Genomic DNA, 24,132 nt, shown 5'->3' with positions numbered 1-24,132 from the left:
ACCACGTGCATTACAGCTCAATGCCACATTTACCACACAATGCACATGACATTTAAGAAAACAGTCTCCATTCAAGGTCCACACACTCACTTTCACTTTATTCAGCTTTCAACTAACCCACATAGTGCTCTCACATCCCTGGTTAGGTTTATTATTGTAGTACTAGTACAAAAAATTAGTAACACAGCGCAATGTGTTACTTTAAAAACTAACAACAAGCTTTTGCAGTTTGATTATTTATTTTGTTTACGTGTTGGTCCTCTTCCTATGTGCTTCCTGCTATCGTTGCCTTGTCAGCCAAAACTTGTTTGATACACCAAACCTCTAACAAGTTAAGATTTTTAAGTCATGCAATAAGATTTAGGTCTTCTGCCAGCATATATAATCCATGGCTATTCAAAAAGCCTGTTTCTTGTGTTCCTGTGCACGACTGTATCTTTGCAGAGGCATGTCTCTGTCTTCATCCATGTCAGCTATTACACAGATGATCAGTACAGGCAGGATTGTAGATTCACATGCAACTTCTGTAAAGTGTCTTTCCCTTGCTTCCACTACAACAGCTCTTGCACCACCAGCAGCCACGAGCAGTGAAAACTCTGAAATGAACATAGTTCTTCAGCATGGCACTGACACACATTGTGTGTGTCTCAGTGATGCCATCAGAGAGCAGGGGCCATTATCAGTATTTCACCTTACAAACATTCTGCAGCAATGAAATGCCCTGAAGGTACTACACACACATTGCCTCATTCAAAAGCCACAGCAGGCAGCCAGAGCCAGTGTGTGTGAAGTCCTACAGAAAGTCACAACAAAAGCTTGGACATAAAAAGAAAGGTGAGGAGTGGGGAGATAAAAGGGGAGTGTCAAATAATGTTTAAAAGTGAGTGGGATGCAGCTAAGGGGTAGCATATTACTGTGTCTTTTAGACAAAATTGATAGAAAAGTGGGAAACAAGATTAATCATATAATAATCATATCCAGAAGGGAAAGGCAGATAGAGTGTGTGCCTGACAGAGGTAGCTAGAGATATAAAAATTATAGAGTGAAGGAGGGTATTTGTGTGTGTGTGTGTGTGTGTCTGTGTGTGTGTGTGTGTGGATGGAAGCAACCCTGCAAGGTGGAGAAAGATGTAGTGACTGTGCAAATTAAGTGATATGGAGATATGACAGGAGAGGCTTGCAAAAATCAATAGAGCTACAGTTAAAGTGGATTGAGGGAGAACTGGGGCACAAGAGGAGAAAGAACAGTAACAATAAGGCTGAAAGATAGGAAGAAGAAGCAGAGGGAAAGGGGCAAGAGAGGCAACGAGGGAGTGATAAAGAGAGAGAGTGCAATGAATACAAGGGAGAGAAAATGATGTGAGAGGAGCTGTTGTTTGTCCTCAGGCTGCTCTCTTCGAGGAAGGACAAGGATGTGGGGGTGGTTAGCAACATTTACTGACACAAACTCTGTGTGTGTGTGTGTGTGTGTGTGTGTGTGTGTGTGTGTGTGTGTGTTCCTTTCTCACAGCAACCAGCCACCAATAACATTATATAAGAATGATCAAAACAGAAGAAACCATGGCAACTGTAATCCAACAGCCACAAACTTCACATAGAGAGAGCCCACAATATCAGGTGTGACAGTGCAATTACAATTGCTACATGTCTTTTCAGAAATTAACAATCCATGCCCGGTGTTATTTTTTACCAACACAGGAGAGAAGACTTGTTATTGTGCCACTGCTGACCACAGGGTTGTTAGTCAGAAAATTCCTGAAGGAACAGTGACAGTGACAGGCATAGCTTTTTGGATATGAGAGTATTTAAGGCCTTGAAAGCGTGCGATGATGGACTGAAATTACGGGCACCTGGGTCACCATCCCAAAATTATTCCCCCACTTTCAAAAACTCACACACCATCCTCCAGCGACTGTCTGAATCCCCAGCTTAGGAAAAGATGAGGGGGATAAATTAGGTAGCTCCAGAGAATGCTGTTTCACTAGATATAGCTTAAAAGCTCATTTACATCTGTTTCACAATCACACGGGGCTAAAACAGGCTTGCATGGCCTAAATACCAGGTACCCCACCTGTCTTTACTCTTCAATCCAAAAACCACTGGTCTCTCAGGCCATCAATCCTGATTGCTGATCATTTGCAAACTTTCTTTAACATTCCATATTTTGCTGGGCTTTTTTTGCTTTTTTGTCTTTTCAGGCTGTATTGCTGTAAAAGGGTACGTTTCCTAAACTCGTTTGCAAAGATCAATAAACATTTGTCTTTGTCTATTAACGTACTTTTTTCTGTGTTGATGATGATGTGTTGTTGGACATCATCATCAACATATGCATATAGTATGTCATCAAATATTTGATGTAATATTTGCTTTTGCTGCTGTGTCTCAACCTTATCATCCAAACAGCCATTAAAGAAAAGATGAACTAATGAATACAATATGCTGCGCCTGAGATTACTTTCTGTTTTTATGAGGTCATTCTGCCTTCAGCACTGCAAGAGATTTTAAAGCTCTGTTAGTTTCAGATTGAAAATGAAAGGCTTGGCCGCTTCTTAATTTTCACGTCGGCTCTAATGGTCAAGAGTCCTGCAGGAACCTCAGGGCCCTGACATAAGGAAACAGCAGCTTGAAAATGAAGTCAGATAGAAAACCCACTGAGACCTTTTATGTGATAATTAAAACTTTGCTATGAAATCTAAATATCACTTGAGGGCACTGCAGAGAGATCAGCACTGACCTGTCTGACTTGAAGCATAAAAATAGACTGCATCAATATGACACATGTGGAACAGAGAGAGAATAAATCTAGTGTGTGTCTTACCTTTCACATTTAAATTCACCAGCTTAATATATGTAATACCTCACTGATTTCAAAAACATCGGCGTGCACAGACCTGAGAGCACTAGCGAATCCATGGCATGGTTGTGGCTGATTGCCTACCTCTCACTATCACCTGCTGATATAATATTGTTTTCAAAAATGTGGTGGGAATAAACAGAAGACAGAAGGCATCCTCCCTGTGAAGCAACAATTTCCATTCAGAGCCAATAACTCTGCACCTGTCACTGTTACTCATGCAATATTCCATCACACAGTTGCTTCAGACCACATGGGTTATAGACAAGTTCTGGGTATTTAACCAAGCATTTTATTATGGTATGTTCTCTTTTTGTGATTGGGCTGCAACAAAATTAATTGTGCTGAGGATGTATCACAGCATGTGATACCATTTTCTATGTTTATTGTATGTTTATGATTGAGGAATAATTTGCTATCACAACAACAACTTTCCACCAAGAACCATAATCAGGTAAAAAATCTTTTACTTTGTAAACAAATACCATCAAAACTAATAACATTCCTATTAGCCTCAAATGTGCTTATTGCTAATTAGCAAATGTTAGCATGTTAACAAGACTGTGAACATATATTGAATTTGCTTATTTCCAGGGAGTCAGCATTGTCACTGTGAGAACTTAGAATGTTTTAATTTTCTTACAATTCATTGTCAGTCTCTATTTTCTACTTTTTGCTTTTCAGTTTTACGGAAAACACTGTGTTATCAGTTACTGTGTGGTTGCCCAGGTGTTCATCTATTGCATCTATTGTGTCTGGTGCTGAATTGTGTTTCTGAATATCATCATCAGAGGAAGACACATGGAACGATGGTTGAACATCCATCCTGCCTGCTTACTTACTTGGTAATAATGTGAGCTTTTTTCACAAAGTTTAAACTTAATTATCCATTGATAAAAAAACACATGTAAGGCAGAAGCCTTCACGCACATATTCATGTTGATTACTTTCCTAGTTCTAATCTTTATCATGTCCACAATAGATGGGAGCGGAACCCACAGAGTCCTTGTACAGTACATGCCAGCTACAAATAAAATGAATGGAGATGAGTCAGTAATAAGAAGCAAAAACAATAATGTATTTTGACAGTGGAATGAAGCGTGAGGATCATACAGTTTTGTCACAGCAGAAGTGTTAACACAAAAACACAAATATTGTGACCGTGCATCTCTCTTAGTGTTACCCTACAGTCTGTGTTTGTGTTTGTGCATTGTTCTTTGAAAATGGTTTGTGACATGTAGAAAGCCAGAGGACACAACACTGCATCATAATGTTTGCTCCTCATATTAAATTCTTTTTTTTTCACATGACAGGAAACATACATCACCTACCTTTGGCTCCCGTCACCTTTCTGTTATTGTGGAGTTTTCTCTCAGCATCGATCTGATGTGGACTACAGATGTGGAGGAGAAAGAAAGAGAAAGGGAGAGACAGGGAGACTTGTTAATTTTCTTTGAGTCTGTGAATGATGAAGCATTATCTGTTATTTGGAGGGTTGTTGTTCAGAGGCAACTGGCTAGAGAGCCCTGCCTGCTGCCCCTAACCAAAACTGAGAGTGCAAGGCTTTGATTAAAAATCCAATAAAAGTGCATACACACACACACACGCAAGTTTTGTGGGGTATAACCGTTGGTTCATTTCCAGGAGACTTTCATTAACTGTAACCAACTTAACACGAATCCTTACTGTAAACTTAACCTTAACCTACATACAAACACATCATTAATCAACAATTGTGGGGTGAGCACGGTGCAGTGATAATGCACACTTCAGTCGTTAAACAACAAAATACACAAACGTTTTTTTATATATAATAATAACAATAATCATTCATTTTATTTATATCTAATGGTCTAAAACTAAGTTCAGCCTCATCACTGCAATGTTGTGGAGTTGGATCAGATTAGATTTTTACTGGTATCTCACGGGCAGCATATTCAAACAGCCTCCAATTACTATGAAATTCCTCCAGCTAAGGCCCAGTAAACCAGTGGTATTTCAGGCCCTGGTATTAATTAAATTAAATTATTTGACTAGAAATTTTTTGTGGAAATTGCTAGAGAATGACAGACTTGCTTCAAAAAAACGGCAGGTGATGTTGGATGTTGGATGTTGGTGGGTAAGAGTGAATGTATTGGAGAGTTTCCAGGTGTAAAGATTAAGCAGATGTCATACTCCAGTTCAGTAAGCCTTCCCTGGATGAATAAAGGCGTGGATATAACTACATCTAGTAGCTTGTTAGGGAAGGTCTAGGCAGTTATTAATCTTTCACCTTCATCACTCTGGTGTCTGTCAATGTTTCTTTACAGACCTCTCAGTGTAACCTGTCATTTTCTGCACTCCTCCCAGTTTTGGGGCTGTCACCCCTGTGGGCATGAGCAGAGAGTGGTTATATATGCATAAAAAGAGAAGGGGTGGAAAGGGAGAATTGTAATTAATTTTTTAAATGTCTATATCTCCCTCCATCCACCTGTTCTATTGTCCTAGCAGGCAGAATGTGACCTGGAGTCAAGCCATGGTGGGAGAACTGCAATTATTTCTTCAACAGTCTTATGACCCCACATCATAACCACTTCTAATGCCTTTGTCCAGGAATGCAGAACTGAGCAAAGATATCAACCCCTAAGCTTAAATTTCGAAAAAAGTCATATTCAGACCTCAGTATTTTTTAGTCTAAATTGTAAATGGTATGCACTTAAATAGCTTTTTTCTACCTATTGGCACTCAAAGCGCTTTACACTGCTACTTATTCACCCATTCGCATTCACAATTAGTGCCCTGCTCAAGGACACTTCGACATGTGACAAGAGGAGCCGGGGATCAAACCAACAACTGCGAGATTTGTGGACAACCGCTCTACCTTCCACAGTCACCAAAAATGTGTACCAAAATGTTCCTTTGTACTGCACACCTCTGTTGGCTGAACTAGCTGGGGACCATACAGATTTGGCATTAAATTTAACAACAAATTTAGAAAACTTTGAGTGTGTCCATCATTAAATATATGTGATTTGATAAACACATGTCCTGCTTTATTATCTGATTATCAGATTAATGTTTAGTAGGTGATTTTGGCTGATATAAACAAACATTGATGTTGTGACAACTAGAATAATTAAGTTGTTGCTTAAGCTAGTTGCTGATTAGGGCTCAGGTATAGCTCAAGTACGAGGGTGGGTTTTCTGTTAATTGCTGGATTAATGGTTCAGTTGCTTTAATAGAGGGGTGACCCATGGCTCCTCCACTCGTATCTTGTTGAAGTGTTCTTGTGTAGGACTCATATTGGCTTTGGATAAAAGCATTAGTCTAATGTTTGTTGGACACCCATATTGATTCCACACCGTACAATAGGGCATTTTAGTGCAAACAGTAGTTTGCCTTATGTGTAAGATCATGGAGGTCAGGGTGGTGAGATGGTGTGTAGCATATCTGACTTGAATGCTTGAGAGTTCTCATCCAATCAAAAATGTAGCCCTAACCTTAACCAGTGTTTTTCTAATGTGGAGCAATTAGAAGAACTACAAATATCATACCATCTATTCTTTGCTTGTTTTCTGATGCTGGAATGTCCAGTAAGAGGAGAAATACTAGTTTTCATTTCTGCTGCCTTTTTTTTTTAATACCACCTTGTGTAGACGCGTGTTGTTTAGGCATGAAAAGAACATTTTAGAAACCAAACCTTGTATAGATGTAATCTTAAAAGAGATGCATGCAGATACTGTACACGCAGGGGCCACAAGTTAGGTTTGCCAGTAGGTGTATCCCCACTGACCCAATAAAAATCAAAGCGCCACCATTAAGAGAGGTGGAGCTAGTAGTAAGGCACACAAGGTCAGTCCCTGTGCCTAATAATGTGCCCTATAGGATTGTAAAAATGCTCCAGTCATGTTGCAGTTTATCAAAGTATTATTGAGGAGGCAGCTTATACCTATGTAAGGGAGAAGAGCCGGAGTGATGTTTATTTGTAAGAAGTAAGATTTGGTTATATAGGGTAGTTTAGACCTATTTGCCTTCTGAATGCAGAAAGAATTTTTTTTCAGTGTGGTGGCACAAAGGTTGCCAAGCTACCTCAAAAGAAGTAAGTCATTGACACCTCAATGCAGAAATACAGAATATCATATTTTGATGGATGCTTGGAGCACAAGAGCATGATCCAGCTTCAAACTGTGAAAAAAAGAATGTGCTCAGTATTTTTAGATTATCAAATGCTATCGGCTCTGAAACATATCACCTACTGTGGGAGGCATTAGAATATTTTAAAGTACATAGTCAAAGGGCTAGTGCGAGACTATTTTTTAGGACATCCAAATATGTTTGTAAGGTACAATATGACGCAGCTTTTAGTGATAAAGAACATATCCAGGGCCTGAGACAGCAGGCAGCTGAAGGTATTAACAGCATAGGTGTCAAGCCTTCCAGGCAAACTCAAACTGTGGTGACTGCAGCTTGGTCTTCTGCCACAATTGCTATGGTTCCTGACAGTGTATGATGTAGCTATCCTCAGGCAGAGAAGCTAGAGAGAATGTTTGCACCTGCATTACAAAGTGACTGGGGAGCCCCACACTGCTGCCTTGTATAGATTTTGGAGCTCCCAGTGACCAGTCTAATAGAGGACTTTAAATGTACTAGATTGGAGATGTTGTAAGAATCCAGGGATATAGCACAGCAGAGCATAGCACCAAGAGTCTCAGCAGGGAGAAAGGGAAGTCTGAAGGAGATAGTTTTGCAGTCTCAGGCAGCACTTAGACACAGGGACACTGTAGGGCAGGTACAGAGTGGACATGGTGTCTTTGGTCTTTACAGCCTATTTGGAGCAAAGCAACAACAGCAGCTGACAGAAAAAAATTGTAAAAAAAGAAATTAAGAGGCTAGAAGAGGCTGCTAGATGTACAAACACAGTATGTGAGTAACAGTATGACCGATGGATGAGACGGCAAAGTTTATAAAGAATGAAACTTAGTTTGTGCACATGCAATGTGTTCTTGTTAAACATATGCTTTTGGGGATATAATTCAACCCTGTCTTAAGGACACTAGACCTACAGACAAAGTCAAAGGGTGAGAAGAGAGCCTGCACTGAATAATTCTGTGAAAGTGTGGACTGATGAGGCCAGTCAGAGACTTAGAGACTGTTTCCAGACCACAGACTGTGCAGGTCTCATGGTGATGACATAAACCACTTGACCCACTGCATCACGGACTATATTAACTTCTGTGTGGACAACACTGTGCCAACATGGAGGGTACGGTGTTTCTCCAATAACAAACCCTGGGAGACCCCTGAGCTTAGAGCCCTATTGAACACAAAGAAGAGGGAAAAGAGGAGAATTCAACATGAACTCAAGTATAAGATCAGGGAGGCCAAGGACATCTACAGGAAGAAGCTGGAGGAGAGGTTGGAATAGAACACGGGACATTTGGTGAGGCCTGAAGACCATCTCTGGTCATGGATAGAGTGGAGTCGGAGGGACAGATTAAAGAGACCAGAGCTTGGCCAATGAATTAAATCTGTTTTTCAACAGATTTGATTCCAACCCCGCTCCCCCTGCCACCCTCCCTACCCCCTCTTCACACATCTCCAATCTAGTGGACTCCACCACCATCCGCCTTCCACCTTCACCACCCTGTAACCTGCCGCTTCCAGCCCCCTCTCCCTAACATTAGGAAAATCAGGAAAGCTACAGACCTTGGAGAGGCTCATCTGTGGTAAGCACAGTGATGGACCCGCTGCAGTTTCCTTACAGGCCAAAAATTGGGGTGGATGACTGCTGCACCAGGCCCGACTTACCTAGAGACTGCTGAATCTGCTGTAAGAGTCTTGTTCTTTGACTTGTTCTTTGACTCAAGCACTTTCAACACAATTCAGCAGCACTGCTACAAGGGAAACTGGGGCGGGTGGGAGTGGACAGCCAACTGGCGGCATGGATAATTGATTACCTCACCAACAGAACACAGTATGTCAGGCTGTGTAACTGTGTGTTTGAGGTGTTAGTCTGCAGCACTGGGGTCCCTCAGGGGTACGATGCTCTCACCGTTCCTCTTCACCCTTTACACTTCGGACTTTACATACAAGACCAGCAGACCATCCAGAACTTGGACATTGAGATAGTGGACAGTTTTATGTACCTAGGTGTACACCTCAACCATAAACTGGACTGGTCTCAGAACAAGAATACTGAAGTTGGAGTTTGCAGGCCTCTGCTAAGGACATTCTATGACTCTGTGGTAGCTTCAGCTATCCACTACGCTGTTGTCTGCTGGGGTGTGCACAGCACTGACCGGGACAGGAAGGGACTCAACAAGCTGGTAAGGAGGGTCAGCTGTGTCCTGGGCTGCCTGCTGGACTCTGTGGAGGAGGTGGGTGAGAGGAGGATGTTAGCCAAGCTGACATCCATTATGGAAAATACCTCTCACCCAATGCATCTGACAGTGGAGGCTGTGTGCAGCTCATTCAGTGGCAGACTGATACATCCTCAGTGTAGGAAGGAGATCTTTCAATCCCACTGTTGTATGCTATACAACTCAACAGTTCAGCTGCATATCTGGTCATCCTTGCTTACTGTAAATTCTCTTTTTGTTTTGGGTTTTTGTTTCTTTGTTTTATTTGTAAATGCTTTTGCATACACACAATATATTTCACTATTCAACTTTTGTAAATATGTGAACACCTGCTTTTTGCACTGTACAACTTCCCTCTGGAGCTTAACTTAACGAGTTAATTTCACCCCTGTGAGATCAATAAAGTTTTATCTTATGTTATCTTATCTAAATGCAAAACAATCCTGACTAAGTACCTAGACAGAAACGTCAATGGATGAAAAAAGATATAAGAGAAGCTTTTGTTTGCTTGTGAGGGCAAAAAAGGAAGAAAGCAAGTAACTTTTAAAAGGCAAGATACAGGACAGGGGCAGGGAGACACTGGCAGTTGGGAGAACATGTGGGAAACCTGCTCCAATTTCAAAGCTGATATTATATTTAGTGGAATCTCTATATCCCCAGGTCAATGGTAGATAAATTGCCTATGAGGAAAAAAAATGGTTAGATATACTGTACAGAAGGGGCAGCTGAGGGAGGGCCGCGGCTAGAAGTCTAATGTTTTCCTAGGTGAGTTTAGCCATAGGAACATAGGGTTAGTAAGTCATTTATCTGTTTTGTGAGTTGGGCTTAGTAGTCCGAAATAATGGACAACGCGACCAATAGTGCTATTAGCTCCAGTTAAAAGCTGTGGAGAAGCACAGGATAATTCACTTGAACAAAATGTATGATGGATCTAGGCCTACTTGCTCGTGGGATGGCATTAAATTGCTGCTATGAGGTTATAGAAGAAGGTTGACTGTTTTGTTTCAGTGACCATCAGGTTGGATAATGGGTGCTTACAAAAGGTAGCAGAAGGAGGTTGGCTAGGTTTGATGGCTCAGGTAGCATGCTGCTAACAAGTTATTAACAGAAGGTTTGACTGGTTTGTTAGATATACTGTCAATATGGAATGGATACAGTAGGGCATTGTAGTCAGTCTAAATGTAAAGAGGCGATGGTGTTGGGATGCTGGGATAAAAGCTTTTTTCATCATCCTTTCTTTGTTAGCTCTTTTTGGGCATTAACAAATCTAGATACAATGTTGTACTAAGCACATTTATCCACATGCTCTGCCTCATCGGAAAGTTTTTTATAAAGTTACATTTTCTCTGTTCAGGTTACTTTACATAACATGTTAAAGACACATCTTAGTCAGGAGAGCACAGTCAGCTTTTTCTCCATGTGATTAACATTTGTTTATGTTGGGTAGTAAACTGACTCTCTTTGGTTTCCACAGGAATCAAAACTCTCCTAATTGGCTCCTGTCCAACTGTAGCTAAACAGGATCAGAGCATATTTGCGTAAAGTTAAGCTTTTCGCAAGGAGGCATAGCTGGTTTCCACTGACAATAAATAAGCAGCCGTCACTGGCCACAGGCTTTTGTAACTCTTTATGTGAACACTCCATAACTAATCAGAGAAGGCCAAAGTCAGAGGTGAGATCTCATGGCTGTCTCAATATTTTAATGTATTTTTAGTCTTCTTGCACTGAGGTTCCAAAATAATATTTAAGGCCAGAAGACATTAAAACATATGCTACATTGTTGTCAAATACAGACATCAATCATGAATTTGAATAAACATACTATGTACGTATTTCCACCTATATTGCAAGTGTCACGTTTTTTGCCATCAAGCACATATCTGTTGGCTACAAATGCTTTAAACCACTGATTTTTAACTCCAAGAATTTTGTTTATAGGCAGTCCAGCAGAAATTGCTTAAAAAATGAGTTTTCTTTATTTAATTCTGCCACCCACCTCCACTGCTGCCATGCATTAATGTTAATAACATACAGTGAACCCTTTCTGCTACACAAAACATGTACTGAATGGAAATGGGTTGTGCTCTATCCAATATATATCAACAAATTTTTCCTGTAAAATAAGTAGAAGCACGTTTCTTCCATCAGCTGACTTCCTCTTTTCTGCTGCCCCACTTCCTGTCCTTGTACTGCCTTTCACCTCCCAGGATGTCTGATCTGCATGAGAGGAGGAAAGACGGCACATTAATCACCACTGGTACCACTTACAACTCCCCTGACAGTCTGTGAAGTTCACAAATATTGAAGATACCATGCGTCACACACCCTTGAGCTCTCAGAAAAGCAGAGCAGCTCCGTGCTGTTCAAAACTTGGGACACTGGGCTTGAAGGAGAAGGGCTTAGAGCAAATATGGAGGAGGGCAGAGAGAAGGGCACAGAGGGATAGAGTAGAGAAAGAGTGAAATATCCTGGAAAAGAAGAAAAAGGGATGTGGGGAATGGAGCATCAGAGGGAAAGATTAAACTGGCCAGGAAGAGGGAGGTCTAAATGAGAATATGCAACGCATGAAGTAGAGAAGGATTGACAAGGAGTGGGTAGAAGTGAAGGGAAAACGGAGGCTTTGACAGAAATATAGTATGAAATTGGTTGCAGAATTAGAGTGCATTGGAGACTCGATTGGCAAAGAGGCCAAAAAAATCAAAGGATTGTGTAAAGAGGATAAAAGGGAAAGAAGCTGGGAGACTGCTGAAGCTTTTGGTGGTTACCTCTGGTCACCTCAGACTGAAAAATATATCCTGTGCTATAGGCAAAACAAAAGACCTTCTACTATTTTTTTCTATATGAGGTAGGACACTGGTCACTTGACTTCACCAACATGGTGCCTGTGCCACCACACTGTTTCCTCCTGTTCTTGTTTATCTCTGCCCTCGCTCTATAGCTGAAGCGAAATCAGGATGGAAACATGTATAAATTATCCCAGCAAACTGCAGTTTATTACACACAGCCTATTTACTGCACAGGCCCTTCCAAACTATCTCATTGTCGCTTTCACTTTGGTAATGGTTTCAATTAAAGATTTTGAAATAGAAGACTAATGATACATGGCCAAGACCTACAGTCAACAAGCCTATGACCAACATACCTTCCCATAAACAGCAACCAGTAGTCACAGCTGGCACAGCGTGCATCTCACTTCACTATGAAATCATTGATGTGATGTAATACAGCATTTTATTTTCTGTACTTTAAATACCCTGATGCAGCCATGTATTATATAACTATGCTATGTATTGTTTGAGTTCCATGATGGTATGTATGCAGAGATTGAAGCTATAAATGTGCGACTCCAGGGATTTGTTATTGCACTTCCGCAACACCTGGGGTCTTGATAGATTAATAGAAAAATCGCTAAAAGCAGCAGCAAAAGCAGCATTTGTTGACATACAATGACTCTTAGTACCAAACGTGTCAAGTTCCAAAAACATCCTACAGTTCCCATAAAGCATATTAGGAGTTATTATTCCCAAACTTGACAAAGCTACTTCAGAGCCAACAGCCTGTTTTCACGGCTATTTAGCACTAACACTGACTTATAAACTGACTTTTACATTTAAACTTGGTTAAGTCTCCTATGAACATGATATTTACCATCAAGGTAACTTCCGTAGCTATGACAACAGGCAGGTTTTCATAGTAAAAGAATGGGCAGTCTGAGATGCTCATATCTTCTTCTGCAATGTGTGTGCACCAGTGTCTATTCATATTAAAATGTGGATAAGGTACCACCAGCCTATTACAGCTAGCAAAGACAAAAAGATGTTATCTCTTCAGATTCCTCTTTGTAAGTGTGTGTATGTGTGTGTGTGTATGTGTGGTGGCTCACAAGGGTGTATGTGTGAAAGCAGCAATGTGTGCAGTGATGCATGGCCCATTCTTCCTCTGTGCAGGACATCTGATAATAAGCCAATCACTAGAGCTCATGGAGAGGGGTGAGTGATGAGAGCTTTATCTCCCAGCGGAGAATGTGAGTGAAGGGGGATAGATGATGATTCCTGATGCAGGCTGGGCTGCTTTTTGCCTGGCATGGCCACCTAACACCTGAGACCAGGGCCATGTCAGCGCAGCAAGCCACAGCTGATTCAGGCCTCAATGTTATAAAGACAAAACACAGTGAATTATTACCTCAGTTCAAGCAATGGGGGAAAAAATATTTTATAAAGCATCAGACCTGCAGAAAGGTGGAATAGTTTCGTTTACATTTACAGCGGGTACCCATTATCTTGTGGTATATTAACAAATTAACAAGCAGTTGTTCAAACGTCATGTTATTTATGCATACAGAAAACATTGATAAATGAGGCTCAGGTTTGCATTAATTATCACACTCTTACTGCATTGAGAAAATAAATGGTAATCCTATTTATTTTGGCAACTGGTGTGGGAGCTGAAATGGAAACAGTCTTGGGCTATTATTACAAGGCATACATTGATCACCCTCTGATCAATGGGTGTAGATTTACAAACAGAAAAAACTAAATACAATCTGGCAGATGTTCCTGCACAGTACACATCTAACCCTGCATTGATCTTGTATTGTCATTTTTCCCTGCTGTTTCACATTGAAATGGGTTGGATAGCTGGTTCCCTGGGTTACTGTTAATGCTAAATACATATATAACTAAAATTAAGACCTTGATGTGCAATGACATTACAGGGTCACAATCATGCAAATAACCCAAGTGAAATGAATCAAAGGAGGCAGCAACAAACCCTTCTCATTTTTGTAACCATTCACACATGCAAATGCATTTATTCAACTCAACAGGGGATAAAATGTGACTGAAAGGTTCATTGTTGCCTAAATGTTCAAGAAGTACTGCAGGTTCCCGTGTTACAGAGAGAGATCTCATCAATGCATCTACCATGTGCACATATACTCAGCTAACCGGCAGTGAGATATCTGTCATCAGGTGCCAGCAAACACACAGTGGGCATTAACAATCACATATGTGAGCCTGCATGGGAACTCAAAGGGGTTTGTCTGAGTGCCTGCAATGTTGAGATAAACAAGAGTAAAGCTTGTCCATTTGTCAGTATGTGCATAAAGATGACCAGGAGGAAGCTTTGCATACTTAGTGAAATCTTTTCTTTCAGGTCTTCTATCTCTTGCTTTTCTCCTGACTGTCTCAGAATTGGGGCAGTCACAGGGGGTAGCCGGAGAGCTAGCACTGGGTGTCTCACCCAAGGAAGTACCTGGTGTAAAGGCTAGGCTATGGTCCTGCAGACATCAGTATTCCAACCTGATGCTCTACCCATTGATCTACCAGATCACCAATATAATATACTAGTGTCCATGAAAAAGAATTCTACTCCAACACAAGTTATATTGGAGTCAGGATCGATGGGATCAGGATGGGATCTCTCCACTGCAAAAATAGACTGAGAAATGAGTAATATCTCATTCACTGAACATGCATGTGAGAACTGTGAGAGGGTTTGCTCATATGAACCTACTGCAGCTCTAATTTGAATTTTTAGCTAATGAACGTCATTCTCTCTGAGCTCATGTCTTCATTTTCTAGCAGAGCGTGCAGTGGTTTCGAACAAAATGTTCCAAAAACCCCATGCACTGCCTGCTCAGCAGCAAACAGTAGACACATGTAAAGACAGGAAGCTGTTCAACATGTTCATATTCCACCGTATATAAAAAACTCAGACAAACTTTAGACTTAGAATCCAAGGGCACAACCATATCAAACAGTTTTATGAACAGAAGAAAGTTTATTTAAATAAGTCAGACCTACAGGGTGGGCCTTTGTAACTGGTTTAGACTTGGAACATAAGACAATGACCAATACTTCTTGTTCTGGAAACAACATAACATGACGTCCTAACACGGTACATGGCTGTAGCTCAGTTGGTAAAGCAGTCCTCCATGTAAGCACCTTGCATGGCAGGTGCCAACATCACTGTGTGAGAATGTGTGTGAATGGGTGGATGAGAAGCTACATTGTAAAGCGACCTATATATGCCACCATTTACCAACATGACTAGAGTATGTGGGGACTAGTATTTAATCCGGTATAAAAAAATGACATGGAAAGTTAACATAAGAAACGTGTGGCCAAATTTATCAAAGCATGCCCAGTAAAAGTTTTAAATGTTTGTGGGAACAATCTGTAACAACAGGCAAAGCAGCACACGCACAGCTTCAAGGCAATGACAGTTACCAGATGTATAGTATTTAGCACTATATTCTATAAGGTATGCAAACTGATGGTGGTGCATGCTACATTATCAAAGTCTGTCATAAAAATGTCTAATACAGTAAAGGTCAACTGAGATCACCACAGAAACAATCTGGTTGTTGTTTAACACGTTTGTTTTGTCTAAGGCTGGATAAAGTTGGATATTTTTTTTTTTGTCCTTTTGGCTTATGCTCTCGCCACAGCGGAGCATTTGTCCACATGTTGATTTTGCACAGTTTTTATCCCAAGGCCTGATGCAACCCTCCCCACTTTCTGCCGGGCTTGGGACCAGCTTCTGTACAGCTGGGGATGTTGGGGTTTCAGTGTCTTCCCCTGAGACACTTCAACATGTGGCCGGGAGGAGCGCGGCGCGAACCTCCAACCCCATGGTCAGTAGGCGGCCATTCTACCAACTGAGCCGTGCATCAAAAATTTTTTAAGATAAAGTTTACAGTGTGTGCTTTGTGTGTTTGGAATTGATTTGTCCATGATTATATCCGTTAACCACTGGGAATTTGTTTGTAATGCAGGAGAGTCATGAGAGAAAACTCACAGTTCAAGCACAAAACCACTATTACCAGCTTATGCTGACAACTCAGCACTTAGAAGCTATTGGCAAGATGTTCACAATAATCCTGCATTAATGTTGTTTGATTGCTGGCGAAGCTTAGCAAAACTCAAGCAAATGTGTTTTCTTTTTTGTTACAATTCAACACTAATGTACGTAATACTTTACTTCCACTTTTCTTTTCTTTTAAGTTTTACTTTTAAATTTGCAGAAAACTTGGGAATCCTGTTGCAGACATGTCCTCCTCCCTCTTTTTCTTCCAGCATCTACCTACCCTCTCATCATTGGGACCATTTCTGACAGTCTGAATCTAATAGATCATTCATTAAAAATAAGTTATTGCTTTGAACTTTTGTCCCTCTTTGAAAGTTATATACCTCACATATGTGAGTCAGAGACACGAGGGATATGTGGAAGATGGAGAAGGATGGAGCAAGAAAGTGCATGTTTGTTATTTTATTCTGCTTTGATCTCTCTTGCTATCATCCACTTTTGCTTGTAGTCAAGTGCGCAGCTGTCATTGCTCGCTATGAAACAAGAAGGCACACATGAGGGGGGGATCCTCTTGAGTGAGGGCTGTGACGAGTCCTCAAGTCTCTGCTGTAACTGCATACAGCAGCGCTTATGCAAGCAGCAGACAAACAAAGGAGGGCGGGAGGACACAGAAGACAAGGGACAAAAAAGAAGGGGTAGAGACGAAAATGTCAGGCAGGCAGTGAGAGAAAGTGAGGGAGCCAGAAAAAGACGGGCAAAGCTGTCATCATAAAGAATCTGACTCATTCCTACTGTTCTGGATATTGCATTGAGCTGAGAGGCATGTAGCTAATGTATGACAGCTCCAGAACAATTACATTCCTTCAAACCAAGATTAGGCTCATAGTATGTGCGACAGCAGGCTGGTCTCTAAAAACTAGACTAAGATGAATCTCATTTCCAGCTGAGGCTGCCAGTAAATTATGTCCACAGTACTTTCTTACTTCTCACAATAACAAGCTATTAATACTAAGTGTTGTTATTGTTTTTACATATTTCAAACAGTTTGTGTGTCTTCTGCTTGAAAAATGGTTGGCTGTTGAAAAATGGGAATGAGTTTGACTTGTAAGTTGCTATGGATGAAAGCATTTGCCACATGACTAAATGTTTTATAATTTGCTGCAGTGCTGAGTTGCTGCACTAAAGGTTTAAGGGTGTGAAAATAATGCATTTTTGCTACTTTTCCTTGAGTTGTAGTTGCTCAGATCAGTATAAACCTTCACCGTCTAGATATTGACATTTATCCATATAGAACAGCTTTCTGTGTGCATAGCACCAGCTTCTTTCAGACATATGATTAATATTCTATCAAACGCATTGTGCCATTGTGTCTGTAGCTGTCTGCAGAGGCAGTTAAGGACCTCTGCTTGGCAGGTTCTCTCTGTAAGTGCCTCCAGAAAAGACTGGCTGTGAAAGCTGCAGTCAAATAGCTGTAATTATCTACAATCAGTTGACAACTAGGGGCCGGCTGAAAGGCTGCAAGCACACAAACATGGCGGAGGGAGAGCGGCATCGAGGGGCATGAAAGGTAAAATATCAGAAAATGTAGATGTTAGTTTTAAAATCAGGCAGCAAGTTTGTAAAAGCACATTATAACTGTGATCACTAGTGAGCTGCAGGAGAATAACAAGAGGATAATATGTGTCTCTAAAGCCTTTGGTTATCTACTAAATTTTTAACATTAACTTTTAAGAAGTTTGTAAATAAATGCCACATAAAAAGAGCCCATTGCTCAGCTAAACCTCTGTAGACAAAGAATGATGTATAAATAAATGTTTGGAGCTTTGAGAATTTGCAGTTTTCATTGAATTGTAAATGCTCCATTTTCCATTCTGAGCAAGTACAACTGCGAAAACTTCATTTGCTGTTGTATGTGACTAAAAGCTCTAGAACAGCCACTAAACAAAACTTGTGGTTAGACTATTTTGTTTTTTCAAGTTCTAGAAGTCCTTACACATATGAAAAGACAGATTTCCTTTAAAAAGTGTGCGTTGCATTTATTGGATTTGTTCAAGTTCAACTAAATTTCAACAACCTACATTTGCATTATTCAATTTTTTACAGTATTTTACTGCTACTTTAGTAAAATGTCTGAGTAACAAGTTTTCCACTTGTGCAGGATAATAAGTCACATCCTGCCCTCCACTAAATTACCACGTCTTGACCCAGAGGATTATTTTCCTGATAGCACAGGATGAACACAAAAAAGAAAGAAACTAAGTATGTGTGTGTGCGTGTGTGCTTGCGTGCATGTGCGTGCGTGCATGCGTGTGCGTGTATGTGTGCGTGTGTGTGCGTGTGTGTGCGTCTTAGGCTCTTTGATTAAGATGAGAAGAAGGATCATTGATGAGCAAGAGGAGGGTTTAGGATGCTGTCATGCAGTCATTCTTCTTATCCGCTGTAATGCTGTATAACAGTGAGAAACCAATGAAGGATTAAAGGCAACATTATTTGGAAAGCAAGTGCATTAAATTAAACTGAGTTTGCATCCTCAGAGACAGAACTGGCTGTCCACACAACAACGTGTGTCTCTGTTTTCTAGCTCCTTGTGTGCACATAACTGACAGAGGCCTGCAAATATTTATCAGCACTAACATCAAAAGTCTTACTGATAACATAATTAACACCAACCACTTTAAAATCCCAGACCTCTTCACTACTCTTTTCTCATTCCTCACCAGCATTCTGTCTCACTTTCAGACTTTATCTTAAACAATTTAATATATTCTTAATGTGTTTCAGACATTATATTACACAACTGCATGTTTATCACTAACATGTATAAAGAAGAACAACAAAAAGCATTTTTAATGGACTCATCATGTGATCAAAGCTCAAACTCTTGCATGTCCATACTCATGCATGTGTCAACACCGTGGTTAACACCGAGCAGCAGTAATAAATCACACACTACTCTGTGCGGAGGTCTCACATTACTCGTCTGCCACAGGCGCTTCTGCCGCAGCATTAGGGCTGTGTCAGAAGCTGTGAAGCATTGGCCTGGAACCACTACTCTGGAGAACGATGAAAGGCTGAATAGCCTCAGATGAATAGATGGTAATTAATACACATAGCACCCGGGAGACTGCAGTACAATTTCAGGGCAAATTACTCGGTCAATACAGTGGGTTACAGACAGTGAGAGACAGAGAGGGAGAGAGGGAGTGTGAGCATGTATTAGGACCAAGCAAGTCTCAGGTGTTTGACTGTAAAAGTGAATCAGTTTGTTTCTGGAAAAAAAATCAGTCATGCCTCCTAAAATAAACAGGAGAACAAGTGTTAAATCTATTTTAAAAGGTGAAAATTAGAAGGAAAAGTTATGAGGGAAAATGAAAAACCACAGGGAAGTGCAGACAATAATAGAAGCTATTGAACATCTCTCACAATTACTCCTCTGTCTCCTTTGCTTCTCAGTTGTCTCACCTTAATTCGATATCCTGTGCACTCATCACATTGTGATAAAATGAGGCTTTAAAGATACTTGCTGCAAAAACATCAGTGGGAGGAAATGCAGCCTGCATGAAAATCCTAATCTTTGCCTAAAATCACAGCATTCCTCCTGCCAGAGTCATCCACCAGCACATCCCAGACTCCCCCAGGGGTCAACATTATACTCCATCTCCTTCCTCAGATGAATCTGTCTGGATGTTATACTTCTGCGCCCTCCTCTTGCAAAGGGAAAATGAGGGACAGATTATCACACTGTTTGGACATTTGAACATTTATCAGCCTAAGGGCACGGTCTGGATCACAGCAGAGTGCCCTCCCTTATGAACCCAGCAGGACTCACATTCACTTTTTCACTGTTGTGGTCTCCAGAAGTTCAAAGGCTACACAAGCTGCCTGAAGAGATACAGACCGGCAAAGAATCACACAAGTCCCACAGTGGCTTCAAGAGAACATGAGGGCTTTACTATGAGATTCAAAGTGAAAGGCGAGCAGCGCTGAGATGTATGACTGAATCCTTGTGGATCTAGTATAATTCCTCTTTAAACACAGATTTTACACTGTCAGCACATTGAAGAAGGAGGATGTTTAACGCTCAGGCAGATCTCTGTGCTGAAGGCTGGATCTCTTGTCCTGTGAAGCAGGTCTTGGCTGGTTCAGTCTCCCTGACTTGCTCGCAGGATTGCAGCTGCTTGCTTTGTGCACAATATTACTCTTTTATAAAGCCATTTACATTATATGACACACAGTATAGAAACACATTTATTGGGGAATAACAAATACTAAAATAATTTAAAATGCAAATAAACAATTTAATCTATGTCTCTAAGGACAGTTGTACTGCTTGGTCCGAGAGTACAAAACATTTGTAAGAGTTGCTTTTCCCATTTTTTCCACCAACACTATCATGTAAATAAACTACAATTTATATTCTTCATTTAAACATTCAACAACCAACACCCATCTTCCATATGTGAATAATTTGAATCTAAAGTGCTGATGCTGCTCTGTAGGGTTGATTTAATCAAGCACAGGGCTCCAGAAAGAGCTGAATGGAGCAGTTTTGCTGCACCATGACAGACACAATATTTCCAAAATGCAGAAAAATCCAGAGGAGATAAATCATTTTCTACTCATCTCCATCTTAACAGGGGTCTAGTTATTCACCAGCCAAATGCTTCCGAGATTGTTTAAACTTAAACTTGTCTCTTAAAAAAGAGCAAACCAAAGATTTTATTTCATCACCAAATTACTTAATGCATATTTAGCTAGCAAATTGTTCCTTTATCAGAAATTAAAAGACAATAACAATATTTTCAATTAATTTATCAGGGGGGATGCAAACTTTTGATTTAGATTTCATTATTTTACGATAACTTTATTTTTGTTACTTCTGATGATGAGATAACTTTTGTAATAGCTGAATGTGCAATAAATATGTTGATTAACTAAATCTTTGTTTTACTCTTTTTGCCAATTTAAAATATTGGGCATGCAAGCTTTTGCACACAACTGCCCATAATGTATCCTTATCCTAAGTTGTTCCTATTAAAACACATGTTAATGATTGCTCCACGCAGCCATATTCAAGGTGGGATGGAAAACTCATTGTCTTTGTAAGAGGTGATGCCAGATACAATGAACGATTCACCAGGGATTAAAATAGTGCACCTTTTCTTCTCAAAAGCTTTCATGGCATTGAGTTGGATGTACGTGTGAAACGTATCTCTACTTTTGATGATGCTGACGTTACGGGGAGAAGATTTTGACACTGTAATAAGACCTAAAAAGACATTTTGGAGTTTGGAGACTTCGGCAGACTAGGTTTTACAGCTAATTTAATCCCTAATCTTGAATCTACAGCTCTGGAAACATCATCAAATCTACGTTTTAACAGCGATATGGTAGGTAATTCAAACCACTATGTCCTAGACAGACTACAGTTAATGTAGTCTACCATACTCCTCTATGAGGTAGGGCATAGAGCAGCTCCCACTGGGTCCTGGCGGCCAGTCTGTCCTCTGAGCACAGTCCCCATTATGTAAGGACAAAAGGGGACAGAAAACCTCATCCACTGCTTGAATTTAGAATGTTAATGTCCGCGGGTGCTGTTTGCTCACTTTATTGGGCACGTTCTGGCCACAGGGGGCTTCTCTTGCCCTTGAAACATTCTTTAAGACTTGAGCGCAAACTTTGACTTATTTTTATTTTATGTTATTTTTTTACCTCATGTGCTGGAAATAAGAGGGAGCTTGATTACCTATTAGCATTTAGGTACAAATCTGTCAATCTGCAGTCTCAGTTTATTTGAATGAATTTATTTATCCAACTGAAATGTCTTTTATTTAGTGTTAATTGAAAGGTCTTTTATCACAAATGATGCATAACTAGGCTGTATCCTTGGAACTAATAAGAACTGACAAGTTAGTGGGATGAGAGTGTGCGTTTGGTTAATTAAGTCTGCAGATGAGCTCATTATAAGTGAGAATAACACTAAAAGTACACGATGCCACGGTAATGTTCTGTGTGTGTTTAGTTTACAGGACAACGTATTACAGTCCACAGCACAACCACACGTAGCTGCACAAAACAGTGTATATTGTTCTGGATTGTCTGATAAATTATTCTTGGTAATGACATAGAAAATAATTAATTCTAAAGTGTTTTAATAAAATCTGAAAAATGTAACCTTATTATCTAATAGGTAAAGATGAAATATTGTAATTTTATTTTTTAAAGGAGCCCAGCAGTCCCCATGTCACCTGCAATTGTAAATACTTACCTACTTTCCAGTACAGGTGAGTTATAGCACTCACCTCTTTTTGGAAGGGAAGCTGTATATGACTGTATATGACACTCTTACTATTGTTTAGTGCTGTAGAGAACAGGTTAGTACCTGTCGTGACTTTATTTTGAGGAGTTTTCTAGCTATGCTTCACTCTTCACTCATTCACTCTGTTAAAACCTACATTGTACATTTACTTGACTTCTCTGTTGTGTTGGCTGCAGTTAGAATATAGCATTACTTGTTGCCCAATCGCACCGTGGTCAAGAAGCACTCATATTGGTTTCTTTGTTTAGAGTTTTGCGAACAGCTGTGATTTTAGTTAATAAACCGAGTTGCACTCTTACTGACCTGCTTCTTAACATCTACCTGCCTGTAACTACCTGACTGTCTAACCTGCGTGACCCAAATTCTGCTCTGGACTTCTGCCTCTGCATTTGGGCCCAGACAAGTCCATAAACCGTGAAAATGACAGCTGAGCTCATGCACCGCCACAATTCTGTAAGATAATGGATGGATGGAGGGTTGTAATGTTTTTTGTATCTATGATAATTCATTTTCATTTATCATGTACACTTCTTTAGCCAATCATCTGTGGGAGGTTGTTCACCATCTTATAGTGAATAAGCATGCTAACAATTGCTATACCTAGCTTCCAAATAGCAATTTGAGCTTTTCACCTGAGAAGCACACTAATTGAAAAATCAGCAGTTGTTACAAATCATCCACAGGGAAACATAAATATCTGAGCCATGTTGGATAGCAATCTATCTAATGGTTTTTGAGATATTCCTTGAGCAAAACAGTGCAACAGCTGTCATTAGCATCCATAGAGCCATATGACAGCTAAAAGCAATTATACGATGATGGTAAAGTCTTGTGTGTTGATATGTATTGTGATCTGTAAGTCATACGTCTGATTTACAATAGAAACCAGATACTGCATCAGAATCTGATAAATCTAAAAATGTCTGTTGAAAAGAGCATGTGAGTTTTAATGTTCCCTAATATATGAAAGCTCAGAGTACCATCTGAGACTCTGACTTTTTTTTGACACTCTACCCCTGGTTAAAGTTACAGAGCTTATGTCAGATTCAAAGGGATTACTGATGGGTATAGCAATGCATGATTCAGCTGGAATTGGGCAGAGTTCCAGCAAAGGTATGAATCATCGGCATTGCCACAAGTCTGTTTACCAACACTTCCTCTCTGCGCCTACACAGAGGTGGCCTGCAACCACCTCACCCTGATATAAAGCAATCATCTTTACATCTGTTCACACAGTGCCTCATTAGTGGGCTACATATCATATAAAATGGTTAGTTTGACTCAAAGCTTCACAGTTAACACACACATAATATGCTGACATGTTTTCCTCTAATTTAATTGAAACACAAAATAGGCAGATGCATAAAGCTGAACTCATTTAAAATTGGACCATTTAATGTACAGTCGTACAAGCTGAAGTGTTTGATATGAAGGGTACAGCTGTTGATCACTTCATGAAAAGAAAATGTGTCAGCCTCTTAATCTGTGTGCATGACCAACCACAGACTTCATCTGTAGGGCTGAGCAGTCTCCCAAATACAATGGCGCCCTCTGCTGGTGAGTAAAACATGTTTAAACTATCTCCAAATAGATTTTCAAAAGTATTTAAAGCATCTCAAATAAAATCATCGCCTAATATAAGTTTTGTCTGTTTGTTATTATTTTACTATTTATTTGTTGTTTGTTTTTATATAGGTGTTGCTTTTATTACTTTAAATCTGTGATGCCTTTTTTTAGCGCATTTGTTACCAAATGAGATTGAACCTTAGGAAGATTTCTCCAACATGACTAACATTTTACTAAAATGTGTCA

The sequence above is a fragment of the Channa argus genome, chromosome 14, assembly GCF_033026475.1.
Source record: "Channa argus isolate prfri chromosome 14, Channa argus male v1.0, whole genome shotgun sequence".
In the NCBI taxonomy this organism is placed as follows: Eukaryota; Metazoa; Chordata; class Actinopteri; order Anabantiformes; family Channidae; genus Channa; species Channa argus.
Note: the sequence above shows the minus strand (reverse complement) of the source record.